The sequence below is a fragment of the Perognathus longimembris genome, chromosome 14 (assembly GCF_023159225.1).
Source record: "Perognathus longimembris pacificus isolate PPM17 chromosome 14, ASM2315922v1, whole genome shotgun sequence".
Taxonomy (NCBI): domain Eukaryota; kingdom Metazoa; phylum Chordata; class Mammalia; order Rodentia; family Heteromyidae; genus Perognathus; species Perognathus longimembris.
In genome coordinates, this window is record NC_063174.1 from 4,813,801 (window position 1) to 4,829,032 (window position 15,232).

The 15,232-nt window shown below is 40.9% G+C and overlaps 1 non-coding gene and 1 pseudogene across 1 annotated transcript; both read left to right on the plus strand.

Moving 5' to 3' along the window:
• Positions 1 to 9,986: 9,986 nt before the first annotated feature.
• LOC125363613 lies at positions 9,987 to 13,020 on the plus strand (annotated as a pseudogene).
• On the plus strand, positions 12,035 to 12,142 carry LOC125363675. The gene has a single exon (XR_007213271.1). It is a non-coding gene; the product is annotated as a U6 spliceosomal RNA (small nuclear RNA).
• Positions 13,021 to 15,232: the final 2,212 nt, after the last annotated feature.

A 15,232-nucleotide genomic window follows, 5' to 3' on the forward strand; every position in this document is an offset into this window, starting at 1 on the left:
AGCTGCCCATGAGGGAAGGTGTCTCAACACCCCCTCTTCACGCTGTGCCTCCGCCAAGGGACCCTGAAGAGACTCGCTCTGAAGTATGGGTGCACAGCAAATATGACACACTACGGTAAGCAAGCAAAGAAAAAGCTGTTGTATAGTAAGTATACAGAAGAGATTTGGGGAATAAAGCCTTTTAAGAAGTATTTGCAAAGAAATGGAAGTACCTGAGGGGGGAAAAAATACGTTAAGTGAAGTAACTCATGCCCAGAGAAACAAAAGGTAGCATATTTTCTCTCACACGTGGAAGCTAGAAAACGATGTAGATAAAGGTAACGTGAAATTTATTTTATCTTCCTTAAGATACCATAAAAGATAAATTGCTGACCAAATGTAGTGTAAGTCAGGTGGCAGTGGCTCAAATCGAGGTATTCATGAAGCTGAGATCTGAGAATCATGGTTCAAAGCCAGCCCAGGCAGGGAAGTCTGTGAGACTCTTATCTCCAGTTAACTACCCAAAAAGCCAGTAGAGGTGTGGTTCATGGGGTAGAGCGTTAGTGACAAAGTGTAAATTTCAGATAAATATCTGTCCCAGTGGTACCGAATGCCTTACAACACAGATATAAATTGTGGGTTGTACCAATCTTAACACAGAAACATAAAATACTTAGGAAAATAACCAAATAAGGACTAAGTCAAAGGCACAATATATACCGTGTTCCTGAACTGAAATATGGTTATGATGTCACCTCTTCCCAAAGTGATTTGAGCTGAACTTGCAATTAAACTTTCAACAGCCTTAAGAAATTAATCAATAAATACAGACCAATCTGACCAAAATGACTGAGTGACTGAAAAGCAATAAACAGTAGAGAGCTTGATATCGTTTGGGAAGACAAAAATAGACACAAACATAAGGAAATGTCCAGAAAATAGATGAAGAAATTAATTTCCATAGAAATCCAGGTCAATTCAATGTGGAAAAGGTGGTCTTTATTTCAACATGGAGTTTTCAACATAAGCAAAAAAGTTAAGTGTCCACTCATATCTCACACCTCGTACAAAAAACTTGACACAATATGGATCAAAGACCTAAACATTTAAAACTATGAAACCACAAAACCATACAGTAGCTGGTAGAGTTCATCAAGGACCTGTACCCTTTCTAATACTTGGCTTTGAAAAAGATTTCGCCATAGGTCAGAAAGGTCTTGAAGCCAGCTGTAACTCAATGCTTGTCCTTTGCCATTAGCTTTGTGTATTTGAAGATCTATTACTAAATATTCATGTGTTAATATATTGTTATAATTCTTCAGTGTTTAACCTAATTGTCATTAAAAATTGTCTAATGTACTCTCGCTCACTCGCCTTCTGTCTCACTTCTCAGTTTACTCCCTTTTTGTATTTCATAATCCTGGTTTTCAAGTCATTTTTAACATTAATAAAGCTACTCCAGCCTTTCTCCTGGTATTATTTGCATAATATAGTCTTCACCTGTTATATTTACCCTATGTGAAGTCTCGTATCTAATTACATCTTTGATATGCAACATTTAGCTAGTTCTTGTTGATTTTTTCCCAATGTAATATTTGAGTCTCCCTCCAGTTTCCAAATTGCTTTTATACATACTCTATTTTAATTTTTTTTCTTGGCTCTGTAGCTGTGTTTCTTTAAATAACCTGTTAGAGTTTGCCTAAAATTACAATATACATATATCACAATCATCTGGCTGCTTGCAAAACTTCTCTCAAACAGACATTGTCGCACACAAATCTGCATGTAATTTGTTACTGTGTCCATGTACGCTTGTTTCCATTAAAAATACCTCAATACGATGAAGAATGATGGATGGGGTAACAATGATCAAGATGCATTGTACTCAGAAATTGACAGGTTGAATTGAAACCCCTTAATTATTTTCTTTATTCCTCAATATATTTACTTGATTTTGACCTAATTTCAGAGGATTTTGCCTCTATAAACTTCAATTTATTTTCTTATAACTTTTTCCTCTGTCCTTTCTTTCTGGGACATGAATTGTAGTTATTTTGGTTTATTGAAATTGTCCCAGCTCTCCAAGCTCTATTGATTTTCTTAATTTCTTCATTTCCACCATTCATTATCCATATGAGATAATTTCTGTTGTTCTCATTTCAACTCTACTAACATTTTCTTTTAACACATCCCAAGTTTCTATTTAGACTATTTGAACATTTTTATTTTAGTTATTGTGCTTTCCAAATATAACATATCTTCTTCCAGTAATTTGAGTATCGCTGTTCATTCTAGCTATTTAATAACCAAGATCAATATCCCTTTAATTAAGCATATACCCCTTAATGTATCCAAAGACATCTGGAATATCAGTTTAAATACCTTCATGGACAAAGTATATTTTCTATATCTACACTAAATCAATCAAGATTGATTGTTCTTTGGTGAGGGAGTGTCCTTTTGTCTCTTTTTTTAAAATTTATTTATTGTCAAAGTGATGCACAGAGGGGTTACAGTTTCATATGTAAGGTAGTGAGTATATTCTTATCCAACTTGTTACCTCCTCCCCCATTTTCCCCCAGCTTCTCCCTCCCCATCCTCCCAATGAGTTTTACAGCATATAGTGTTGTAAGTAATGCTGTTGCATTGGTTTATCTTTTATCATTTGTCTCTCAATTTTGATGTTCCCCTCCCCTTCCCTAGTTCCAATACACTTATATACAATATCTAGGGTACCAAAGCAGTTACAGTGACATCAAGGGTAAAACCTTGGGGAAGAAAGACAAAAGAAAATGACATAATTTCTCAATTTGGATATCAAAATTGAGAGACAAAGGACAAAAAGATAAACCATTCCAAAAACCATTTGGTGTAAATCAACTGCCCAACTCTCATGGGGAGAAGGAAAGGAGGAAGGGAGAGGTGGGGGAAAATGAGGGAGGAGGTAACACGTTGAACAAGAAATGTACTCACTGACTTATATTTGAATCTGTGACCCTTCTGTATCACACTTTGACAATAAAGAAAGAATTTCAATTTTTTTTTAAAAAAAAGGCATAATTTCACATGGTATGTTGAAAATAACAACAATGATAAACCACTTGCTTCCATAACTTGGAGGAATTCCTTGAGCCACATTTCACCACTGCTTGACAGATCTACTGGTTCTCCTTGAAGACTGCATTGTGGACAGTATGATCTGGTATGTCCTGGTGACTGGATTTTTTAATGCTACTCTTTTCTGTGGTTGCTGTTGTTCTGGTAGGCAATTTCCTGGCCAATACTCAGAGTGCAAACTTGGTCCACACTGTGTTTTGTAACAGCTGGTATCTCTGATTAGTTTTTACAACTTCCTTAAGCTACATTTCTGAGCCTGGCTCCCAGAGAGTCAGCCAAGCATCTGCATAGCTGAGCAGTCAGCCAACTATTTAGAGCAGAGCAGATACACAGATTTGGGGGGCAAATCCTCTCTAAAATCACATTGCTTTGGGGAATGTTCTCCTTAAATTTTCAGCTGTTCTGCCAGCTTCAAGATCTGCTTTCTGATGCTTCAAGCCAGTGAAGCATCAGCTGTCTGCCACAAAGCTGGGTGTAGTTTGAGAAATGCAATCCATCAAAATAAGAACAAACTGGCAAATCTCACATGGGGCAGCTCTGAGTTTTGAGATTCGTTTCTTGTCTGAACTCTGCCTGTTTTTGGAAGGCCCCTCTGGCTTGCTCCCTGCATGTGTTGAGCTGAGCTGTCAGCGATTAAGGCAATTTAGGCTTAGTTTTGGTCTTAACAGTTCTGTAGATCCATCACAGAATTTCCTTGGGAAGTTTCCAGCTATCCCTCTACTCAGCAGTTATTTTTTACTTTGTTTTCATTTTTGTTTGGCATGGTTGGGGTGGTGGACTTCAAGCAGATAAACCTGTAGCGGTTTTTTGTTTTGTGGTTTTTTGTTTGTTTGTTTTTTGTACCATAGAATAGAAAATACACGAAAAAGTAGTTGTAAACTTACAATTTTTACTCCCTTCACTTACAGACCACAATCTCCTCATTTCTAATGTCATGCCTCCATACATTCTTTGTATAGTTTGCACAGATTTTGTAACGATTACCTCCCTGAGAGTCTGCATTGACAGTTCATGCTATTGTCAATATCGTAAAGTAGGGCATAGACACCAAAAGACCCTGCAGAAATGATGTGATGCACGCCGGGTGGATGACGGGCTTTGAGACGTGATTGAGTCGCAAGCGCTCGTGCCTCGCTGTAGATTAATCCACTCACGACTTCATAGCTGGACAGAGGATCAAAGGGTGTGCTCTGAAAGATGTGCCTTGGCTCCACCCCTTCCTGCTGTCAGTCTGCTTCCTAGCTGCCACTGAAGCCGGAGGCTGACTCCATGCTCTTCCTAGCATTCCTCTGATTATTTCCCTAGATGATTTGCTGTTATTCGACACGTCCAGTAGGTTTAAGTGCCCTCACCTGGTCCGTTTTGCTTGTGTGTAACACTTTTGTGAGGTTTGAGTCCACACAGAGCTCTGTGCTGCATTCGGGGCCGCTGGTCTTTGAGACAAGAGTCCACCCGCAGTGCTCCGTCTGGCCAAGGAAGTTTCATAACTTGGCCTCCTAAGTGGTGGCTTCTCTGTTTCTCATGATTGAGTTTCCTTACAACATTTTGGGGCTCATCAGCAAGACCCCAGTGCCAAGAGGGGCACTCGGGTTCCCTGAAGCCACACTGGCAAACAGCCTCAGCAATTCCGGCTGTCAGAGGATGGGAGACTCCAGAGGGCAGGCGCCACTTGAGACTTCCCAGGAGCCAGCGGCTCTTCTGCCATCCTGACAGCCAGGATCAGGGACACCAGACACCGCCACTAAATCTGGGCGTTCGGAGTCACTCGGGAGACCTCTAGACTGTTCGTCTCTGTTTTCTATTTGTAGGTTTTTCTGATATCTGGGTATTGATCCTTCTGGAAATGGGACAGTAAGGGGAGCAGACATGGTCAGATTCCCCTCCCATCCCCCTATCCTAACGGGCATCAGGGATTCTAGCTCTGGCTCACTGAGTGGGAAAGGCTCACTCAGCAGACTCTAAGAGTTCTGCTAGGGCAGAGCTGGAGGCCCACTAGGCCCCAACTCAGCCTTTGGTTCTGTTTGTTGTGGCCTTGTGTTCTGTTGAGAATTGGTACCATTTTGTAATGTGGATCCTTGTTCTCTGTGTTATTGTGGTGCATTTGGACATCTCTGGGGGAATAAAAATTCCAGTCTCCGGCTGGGCCCCGTTACAGGGTTTGGCAAGCAGTTGAGAGGCAAGGCTTGGGACATTCCAGGCCTGGTTTGCTGCTCTAGCAATCTGGCTAAAGTCACACGCCTCAGGCTGCAGTCCTCAAGAGAGGGGCACAGAAGGCCTTGTTCGAATATTTGTCTGGTCCTGGCAGTGTAAACGTTGCAAAGTGTTCTTGTTTAAAGTTGGATAAAAGACAGTCAGGCCAGGATAGTTTACGGTGACACCCCCGCCCCCACCCAGCCTTCATCCAACTGAAGAAATTCAGTTGGATGTGTGTAGGGTGTGTGTGTGTGTGTGTGTGTGTGTGTGTGTGTGTGTGTGTATGTTCAAGATAAAAGCTGTCAGCATGTTGTGGGGAAAACATGGGTGGGTTTACACTTAAACCTCAAAAGTAAATGGGTGCATTTTGGCTTAAACTCCAAAGAAGGTCATCAGGTTTGGGCATTACCAAATTTCTCAAGGAATTATTATATTATTTCTAAGATAATGTTTAGTTAAAAGGTTTTCTAAGAATTCTTTTAGATGCAAATTAACAATGGGGCGTGACTTTGGAAAAGGGGAATCTCTAAAGTTGTTGTCACTGTAATGAAGAGTTAGCTGGCTTAGTGAAAACCCAAATCTCTTGAGGAGTTGGGCTTTATTTCCCTCCACTGTTAACATTTGAGGCTAAGTGTCAGAAAGTATAAGGTTTATTTCAAACCTGATGGTGATGTGGGTAATGTGATTAGTATTCCTAAAAACTGGCCTTAAAGGAAACAAAATGTTCATCTGTGATGTAATTTGGTTTCAATGCTTTTTTTTTTTCAATTGGATGCATTTTAGAAAAAGCAAAAAGATGTTCTGAGACTCCTGGTCAAATCTGGATTCTTGGGTGCAGTGTGGATGCATGTAATCTTGCACTAAAAAAAAACAACCCTGTCATCTGAGTTCAAAGGTTTTCTAAGAGAACTCAACCTGCAGGGGGGAAAAAGCAAAATGGTGGCTTTAAAACCAGGGTTTCCAAAGGGACATTTAAATGCAAAGGAAAGCTAAAGTAAATTGTCCTAAAATATTTGTTTCAAAGTGGAAAGGGGGGAAATTAGGACTACCAAAATGATTGTTTAAGTGCTACTTAACTTTTTGCCTTCCCGGGTTGTCTGTAGCAATTACAGCGGGGCCCACAGAGAGACAAATGATTCTTACAAGTTCGTCAGATATAGCATTAGCTCTTAGGAAGATCCAGGTAAGCTGGTGCTTAAGGACTAACTCTCCTGATCTCCTTGTTGCTCCCATTGGAGTAAAGGGGCTTTGGGTAAAGACTCATAGAGGTGAGAACTACAGTCCAAAGCCAGCCCAGGCAGAAAGGTTCCTGTGAGACTTTCATCTCTAATTGACCAGCAAAGTGCTGGGAAAAGTGGAGTTGTGCTGTGGCTCAAAGTGGTAGGGCCTTGAGCAGGAGAACTCAGGCACAGGACTTGGGCCCTGAGTTCAAGTCTAGTGATTGACCAAGGAAAATGCCAATGGGGCATTTATCCCAGCATGGAGAAGACACTCCTGGGACAAAGCAACAGAGCACCTATAGGCAGGCGAAAGATACTGCTTGGCGGGGAGGAGGTGGTGTCAGATCCTAGAGTCACTGGTGCTTGGCCCTTCAAAATTAATCAGAGCTGAGAGGTCCTAGGAACACAGTCTGTCAGCAGGCCTATTTAATGCCTGTGCCTGTCTACTTCATCACTAGGCAGGAGCTTCCTCACTGACCTATCAGTTATCTGTTACGGTGGGTTACCAAACGGGGAATGGTTTAAAATACCAACCCCCGTATCTGCTCACGGCCCTAATTGGCAGTGAGTTTGGGCTGACACTAACCACATAAATCCATGGATTTATGGAGGTTTGCACCACATAGGGCAAGGACCTGAAATGGTGTCTAAAAGCTTGCACAGGTAACTTAGGCATTGAAAGGGTTACAAGAGGTCAGTTTTCCCAGGCAATCAGAAAAAAAAAAAAATGTCTTTGCAAAGCAAGCAGGCTGCATTGCTGTTTCCCAAAAAGTCTGTGTAGTTGTTTAAAGTTAGATGTTGTATGTACTTTCCATCTTGGAGTAAATAGTGCTGCTGATGACATCTGATCCTGGCCACACCTTGGTAAAATAAGCTAAGGCTTTAGCTCCAGGGCTAGGCAGAGTCAGAGTCCCTGAGTCAGCTTGAATAAGTTACGGAAGGTGGATCTTTGCCCATCAACTGCCCTTAAGATCAAGGGACCAAAGTCATTTTGGAAAACGAGGCAGGAGAGATTAAAAAATGAGGCGTGGGAAACAGTGGTGACAAGTGTGCAAGCGTAGAGATCACACCTGCAGAGATGGACCTCGGCGTAAGCCTCCTACGTCTGTCCAGAAAATCCTCACCTTGCTTAAAAGAAATCTTGTTAACAAGAGTTTGTCATCCTGGTAAATCATCCCTGGCCATCGCCTGAAAACTGCCTTGAAAACCAGTGGGGCCCCAGCCTGCCCAGACTAGGTACTCAGGGGAGGTGGGGGGAAACAGCTTCAAATATATTGGGAGATTTCACTGAAGCCAGGCTCTGGCATTAGGTTAGGGATGCTTCCTTAAGCCTCTGCGCAGGGCTTGCAGGCAACTCAGCAGGAAGCACTCCGTCAGGGAGACCGTGAGGCACAGTGCTTAGATCCAGTCCATCCCTTCCAACCTGGAGATTCTGACTGGCTTGAAAGGTTGGTTAAAGACTAACTCACTCCTGCCTGGAAGGGACCATCCATCATTATCCTGACCACCCCCACTGTGTCGAAGATAGATGGGATCCCTGCCTGGCTCCATCACGAGCAACTGAGCCTGCTGGTTTGGGGTGGAAGACGCAAGTCACTTCAGACTTCTACATCGCCCTGATCCGTAGCCCTCCTCTGAGGCCCCGAAATGCAGCGTAGGCCACCAACATAATAATTCTATTTCATGTACAAACAAACAAACAAACAAACAAAAACACCAGGGAATGAAGTAAAGAGACTGGGTCTATGCTTCCCCTAATTAGCCCTTGATTTCCCCTGGCTTTTTCCCAAGAGGTGTGATTTTCTATTAGGTTTAAGTGTCCTCACCTGGTTTGATTTGCTTACCTATAACACTTTTTATTAGGTTTAATTCCACACACTTTGTGGGGTTTGGGCATATAAAAGCCATGTGCAAGCTGTATTCAGAGGTGCTGGTCTTTGAGGCAGGAGTCCACCAACAGTCTTCCGGCTCTTCAATAAAGACTCATAATTTGGCCCCTTAACTGGTGGCCTTCTCCGTTTCTCATGACTGAGTTTCCTTATAACATCCTAAGGCGAGCAACTCTTTTCCACAGCACAGCCTTCACTCAAAGCTCAGCCTCAGCTTGAACCCGGAATGTTGGCATCATGTGGCAATGGACTGAGACTGCAGAAACCATGAGCCAACACAAATCCTTCCTGTCTTAGTTGATGTCCTGGGACATCACATTATGTCATGGAAGAATAATTGATATAGGCTATTTAGGCATTTAAAATAAAAATGATGATAAATTGGGGTACAATGATTTTGAATGAAACAAGAAAATTCATGAAGTTAAGAGGAATCAAAATCAAGAAACCTTATTGACAAATTTGCTTTCAGGGTTAAAAGGCATCTTGAACTAGTGCAATTGAAACCCCTCTGTGATCCTCTGCTAGGACTATCCTAAACATATACTAATTATTACCAATGAGGGAAACCATGGACGCTATGCTTCTTTGGGTCTGGCTCACTTCACTTAGTATGATTTTTTTTCCAAGTCTTTCCATTTCCTTACAAATGGGGCAATGTCATTCTTTGTGATAGAAGCATATAATTCCACTGTGTATATATACCACATTTTCATGACCCATTCATCTACTGAGGGGCACCTAGGTTGGTTCCATATTTTAGCTATGGTAAATAGTGCTGCAATGAACATGGTTGTTCTGGTAGCTTTAGTATGGTCTTGTAGCTATTTACATGATCACATAAGATGAAGCTAAGCAAAATGAACTCCAAGTTATGGAAACAAGTGGTTTATAATTGTTATTTCTAATGCACTATGTGAAATTATTTTTTCTTTTATCTTCCCTATGGTTTAGCCTCTGTTGTCACTATATTTGATTATAGTACCCTGGGTATTGTATATATATTTTTTTCTGAATCAGGGAAGAGACGGGAACATCAAAATGGTGAGACAAAGGGCAAAAGGTGAAGCAATGCAACAGCAATACTTACAAGGCAATATGTAGTAAACCAACTCTACAACATGGAGGGGGAGAGAAAGTTGGAGAAAAATGAGGGAGGAGGTAACAAGTTTGACAACAAATGTATTCACTAGCTTACATATGTAACTGTAACCCCTCTGTACATCACCTTGATAACAAAAATTAAAAGAAAAAAGAAAATCAATTATTATGTGATATGGAAAAGGTACAAAGTACCAAAATATATGAAGAATTTAAAAATGGGAGGCACACACACAAAAAAAAAAAAGAAAAAGAAACCCCTTTGCACAAGTACTTTAAAAGATATTTTTTCAAGAACTTTTTGCTAGGTGTCAGTGGCTCAGGTTGTGTGGCCCCCACACAACCATAGCTATTCAGTAAGCTGAGACTTGGAGAATCATAGTGGGAAATGAACTTGGACAGAAAAGTTAAAGAGACGCCACTTCCCAAATAACAAGCAAAAGGCTAGCCTAGAGGCATGGCTCAAGTGGCAGAACACCAGCCTAGCATGCAGCAGGCCTTGAGTGCAAGTAAGTCCATGAGCTCAGTACTAGGAGATATAGCAAAAACAAATTGAAAACACTCTGGCCTGAACAAGTGAGACAAGAGAATGTCGTTGACCAAGTAAAGGTACTTAGACATGACACATTCATTCATTTTTCATTCTTGTCTGTGTTAGCCTTCAGTTTTTCTTCCTTTAAAACACTCCATCTCGGGGCTGGGAACGTGGCTTAGTGGTAGAGTGCTCGCCTGGTATTCATGTAGCCCTGGGTTCCATTCCTCAGCACCACATACACAGAAAAGGCCAGAAGTGGCGCTGTGGCTCACGTGGCAGAGTGCTAGCCTTGAGCACAAAGAAGCCAGGGACAGTGCTTAGGCCCTGAGTCCAAGCCCCAATACTGGCCAAGAAAAAGAAAAAAAAAAGATACCACTCCATCTCAAAAGTTAATAGAAATGTTCTATGTAGTTATACAAAAGCAACCCAGTTGTTTAGTAACATCTGTTTATTTAAACAAGGATTATAACAAATCGTGCTAATATGATCACGCCTTGTCACCTCAAATTTTTCCACTTAAGTTTACAGGGCAACTTTAACCTCAGGCCTATGCCTCTGCCTGCTTCTTGTCCCTCCTACATTTTAAAATCTCTTTCAGCCTGTCCACGCTCCAAGAGGCTTCCTTTGGGGTCATCTTTACGGGTTTTCCCAAAAACATACATGTGTAAAAATTAAGCCGAGAATGACTTACTACTATAATAGAAACTTTTAAAATGTCTTGATATATAAGTAATGGTAAATAATTAATCATGAGGAAGATAAAGCATATATTTAACATTGGATGTTTGCAAAATTATTTCTTTTCATTGGCATGTTGATAGTATACTGTTTATTGCTTTGTGGTATGTTGTCCTTTTTTAATTTTTATTGTAGGTTGTCCTTTTTAAATGTTTATTGTCAAGGTGATGTACAGAGGGACTACAGTTACATGTGTAAGGTAATGAGTGCATTTCTTCAAACTTGTTACTTCCTCCCTCATTTTTCTCCCACCTTCCCTCCTCCTGAAGTCCCTCCTCCTGAGTTGTACAGTTGGTTTCAATATATTGTAAGTATTGTTGTTGCATTGGTTTGCCTTTTACCCTTTGTCTCACCATTTTAATGTTACCTTTCCCTTCCCTCGTTCAGATAAACATATATACAATACACAGGGTACCAAAATCAAATACAGTGACAACAGGGGTAAAACCATAGGGAAGAAAGACAAAAGAAAAAGGCATAACTCCACATTGCACATTGGAAATGACAACAATGATAAACCAAAGTCCTCAATCTTCACTGGCCATGCAACAGACAAGGGCCTCATATCTAAAATATACTTACAACTCAAAAAATTAAATTCCCCCAAAACAAATCCTCAAAGAATCAACTTCCCCCTGAACAAATGCACTAAAGATCTAAAAAGAGACTTCTCTGAAGAGGAAATGAGAATGGTCTAGAGACACAGGAAGAAGTGCTCAATATCACTGGCCATAAAAGAAATGCAAATCAGAACAACACTGAGATTCCACCTCACCCCAGGAAGAATGTTCATTATCAAGAAAATGAATAACAACAGATTTGGGCAGGAATGTGGCCAAAAGGGAATGCTACTACACTGTTATCCCTTTTTGAGATACTAATTTCTCTCTCTCTCTGCTTGTACTTCAACAAATAGCTATTCATTCTAACAATCATACGTACAAAAGAACATCTAGGAAGATGTCAGTGCTGACAATTAGTCTCTGTAGAAATTTTAAAATTACATACTATGAAGGACTAATTCCTATCACTTATGACTAAAGACAGCTATTTAGAAAAAAATCAAATTATAACGTGTACAATACTAAGTATACCCAAATGCGAACTTCAAATTACATCTAGTTATCAACAACATTTACTGTGTGATGCAGCTCTCACACATATGTCTTCTGTGTACCATAAAAGAAATGTCATTCATTTATTCCAATACATCTTTAATTTATTATATGCTAGATAGTCTTATCACCTTACAAGATTGCACAGTTAGTATATGTGCTTTGGCATATACTTAAATTGGAAAGATATAGAGAAGTTTATCACGGCCCCCACACAAGGGTGACACATAAATTCATGAAGCGTTCCATATTTTTCAAGTCCCTTAGATTTTTTTTTCCATTTATTTTAGCTCCTTTGGCTTATGAGACATTCTCTACTCTTGCCATGATGCATGAGGATCAGGGTGACATGGCAAAATCACTGCAGTTTAAGTTGATTGCTGCCCATTTAAATCCCAGTGACACAGAAGATGGGGTTGGACAGGCAGAAATGTCTCTGGAACAAGACAGTATTAAGTAGGCTATTTTTTTTTGACTATACAAAAGCTCTTAAAGGTGAACCTACTAATGTTCATTTTCTGTAGGAGCAATCCAGCATTGATGATCAGATGGGTGGTCATAAGGCAGCAATGGACAGTTCTAGGAGAATTCGAAACCTCTTGTCTCTGATGGAGAATGCTTTGTGCAATTGGCTGGAGATATGGCAAAGAGTTACAATGAAGCCAGTGGTAGCCCTTCAGCTATTAACATCTTAGAAGAAGCTTTCTTAAAGCACTAGGACCTCCATGGAAGTTATTAACGTAGCAGCTGAACTGTATATTCCTAATAAGCAGTTTGACAAAGTTTTGGAGGTTACTACAGATTTTTCCGGAATAGCACTAGAGAAGAAAGTTTCAGAAGAGAATGAAGCTGTAGCATGTGTTACCTGCACAATACCTGATGGTGTCCCAATGGATATCACAGTCAAGTTGATGGTCTACCTTGTACAGCTCAATATCCTTCAACTACTTTATCCTCATTTGACAACACTGGTGGAACAGAGTCCTGAAGATAGGGAGAATCTCTACCTCAAAGGTGCTGAAGCTTTTCTAGATGTTGGTGAATATAATTCAGTGTTCTCCCAACTTGATGCAAGAGTATGCTCCGAAAGATACAAGCAAGCAGTGGTCAGCTTCGGCATGCAGATTGCTTAAAGGCTTTAGGCTATATGACACAGCTGCTGAAAGCTATGGCAAAGTGGTTGATCTGGCCCCATTCCATTTGGATGGAAGAATTTCACTTTCTACCCTTCAGCAGCAGCTGGGCTGTCCTGAGAAAGCCCTAGAAGCTCTGGAACCAATGTATGATCCAGTTACTCTAGCACAGGAGGCCAATGCTGTAGAGCAGGAACTGAAGTTACTGCTTCATTGCTCTGCTCTCTTGTTTTCACAAGGAAAAATGAACAGTTACAAGGATACCTTGCTGACTGGGCTAGCCGCACTTCTAAAAGTTTGTTTGATTTCTAGTTCCAAATCTGGAAAGAGTCATCTTTACCTTATTAAGGTATCAGGACACAAAATATCAGACAATGACCAAAAGAGAGCAAATAATTATACAGAAGCAATATTTGCTGTACTCACAAGTGTCCTACCAAAACATGACTGGTGGAACTTTCTTTGGAAGGGCATATACATCTTGTGTGACCTATCTTGATTTGAAGAAGCTGAATTAGTTGTGGATTCATCAATAGAATATTATTCTTTTTATGATGACAGACAAAAACACTAAGAGCTAGAATACTTCGGTCTGTCTGCTGCAACTCTGGACAGAAATTTCAGCAAGGCATACAAGTATATCAGAATAATAGTGATGGAAAATGTCAGCAAAGCCTAGCTCCGGAATATGTCAATAAAGTTACCATGCACTCCCGAGATATACTAAATCATCGCTTGTGTCTCTGTCTAATGCTGAAATGCCCAAATAACCATGCCCTGTGTGTTTCAAATGGACACAATGGATCTGTATCTGGTAGCTTTCAGCATGCAGTTGGTCAGCATGTGCAAGTCTTCCATCTGAACAAACCTCTCTACAACCTCTGCACAGGCCTGACCTTCGTTCATGTGGTATCTCAGAAGGAAGTGTTAAAGAGGCAGGCTCTTATTGTGCGGGGGTTTTCCTTCCTGAATCAATACCTCTCTATATGTGGGCCTTGCCAGGAATCCTTCTACAATGTGGGCCAAGCCCTCAACCAGCTAGGGCTGACACATCTAGCCCTCCACTGTGACCACAGGCCCTGGAGCTCCCTCCACGTGTGGTGGAGGGTATGGAAGCTGACAGGTAGACTTCAGAAGAGTCTGTTATTTACCAGGGCAGCGGGACACTGTGATGGCCTAGACGCCCCTGTACACCTATTGTTCTGTGTAAAGCAGCGGCTGAGTGCAGATTCACCTAAGGGTTTATCATTCTGACTGTCCCTGTGGGAATAAACTAGCATTCTGGCGGTGTATTCCAGCTTTACCCTCTGCCCCTTACCCTGGGTGATATTCTTTAGGACTGTCTTAGACCTGGGTTCTATTTACTATAAACCTTGGCCAGAGACATCCTACGAAGTGCATTTCAGAGATAAAATGCAGAAGCACGATCATCCATTGGTTCAAGTGAGATGACATCAGGTCACCTGCTTCTCTTTTTCCTCCTGGGTGGTCATCTCTCTGTACTCAAGCTGGATGAGTTACCAGGTAACTTCTCTCGCTCCTCCCAGGCAGTGAGTAGAAGCCTTACAAATAATTGCCCCATTCGTAAGGAAATGGAAAGGCTCAGGAAAAATCATATTAAGTGAAGTGAGCCAGATCCAAAGAAACATAGACTGTATGGTTTCCCTCCTTGGTAATAATTCGTATATGCCTAGGATAGTCCTAGGAGAGGATCACAATAGCTCAATGACTATGTACACATAAGATGATGCTAAGCAAGATGATGCTAAGCAAAATGTATTCTAAGATAGGCAAACAAGCTGTGTATCATGGTAGTTATTTTTAACATATTATGTGATATTATTTCATTTTTCTTTTATTTATCTGCCCTATGGTTTAGCCCATGTTGTCACCATACTTGACTTTGGTACCCTGGGTATTGTATCTGAATTAGGGAAGGGAAGGTGAACATCAAAATGGTGAGGCAAAGGGTAAAAGGTGAACCAATGCAACAGCAGTATGTATAAGACAATATGCTGTAAACTAACTGTACAACTCATGAGGGGGCGTTATAACCCCTCTGTACATCCCCTTGACAATTTTTTTAAAAAGAGAAGTTTCTCCTATAGTGTTTGACTCCCATTTTATGCAATTTGTGTTAGGACTACCTTGAAAATTATTTTTCTCCTTTCCCTTAAATGCAAAAGAGCATTTATGCTGGTATCAATTCCTG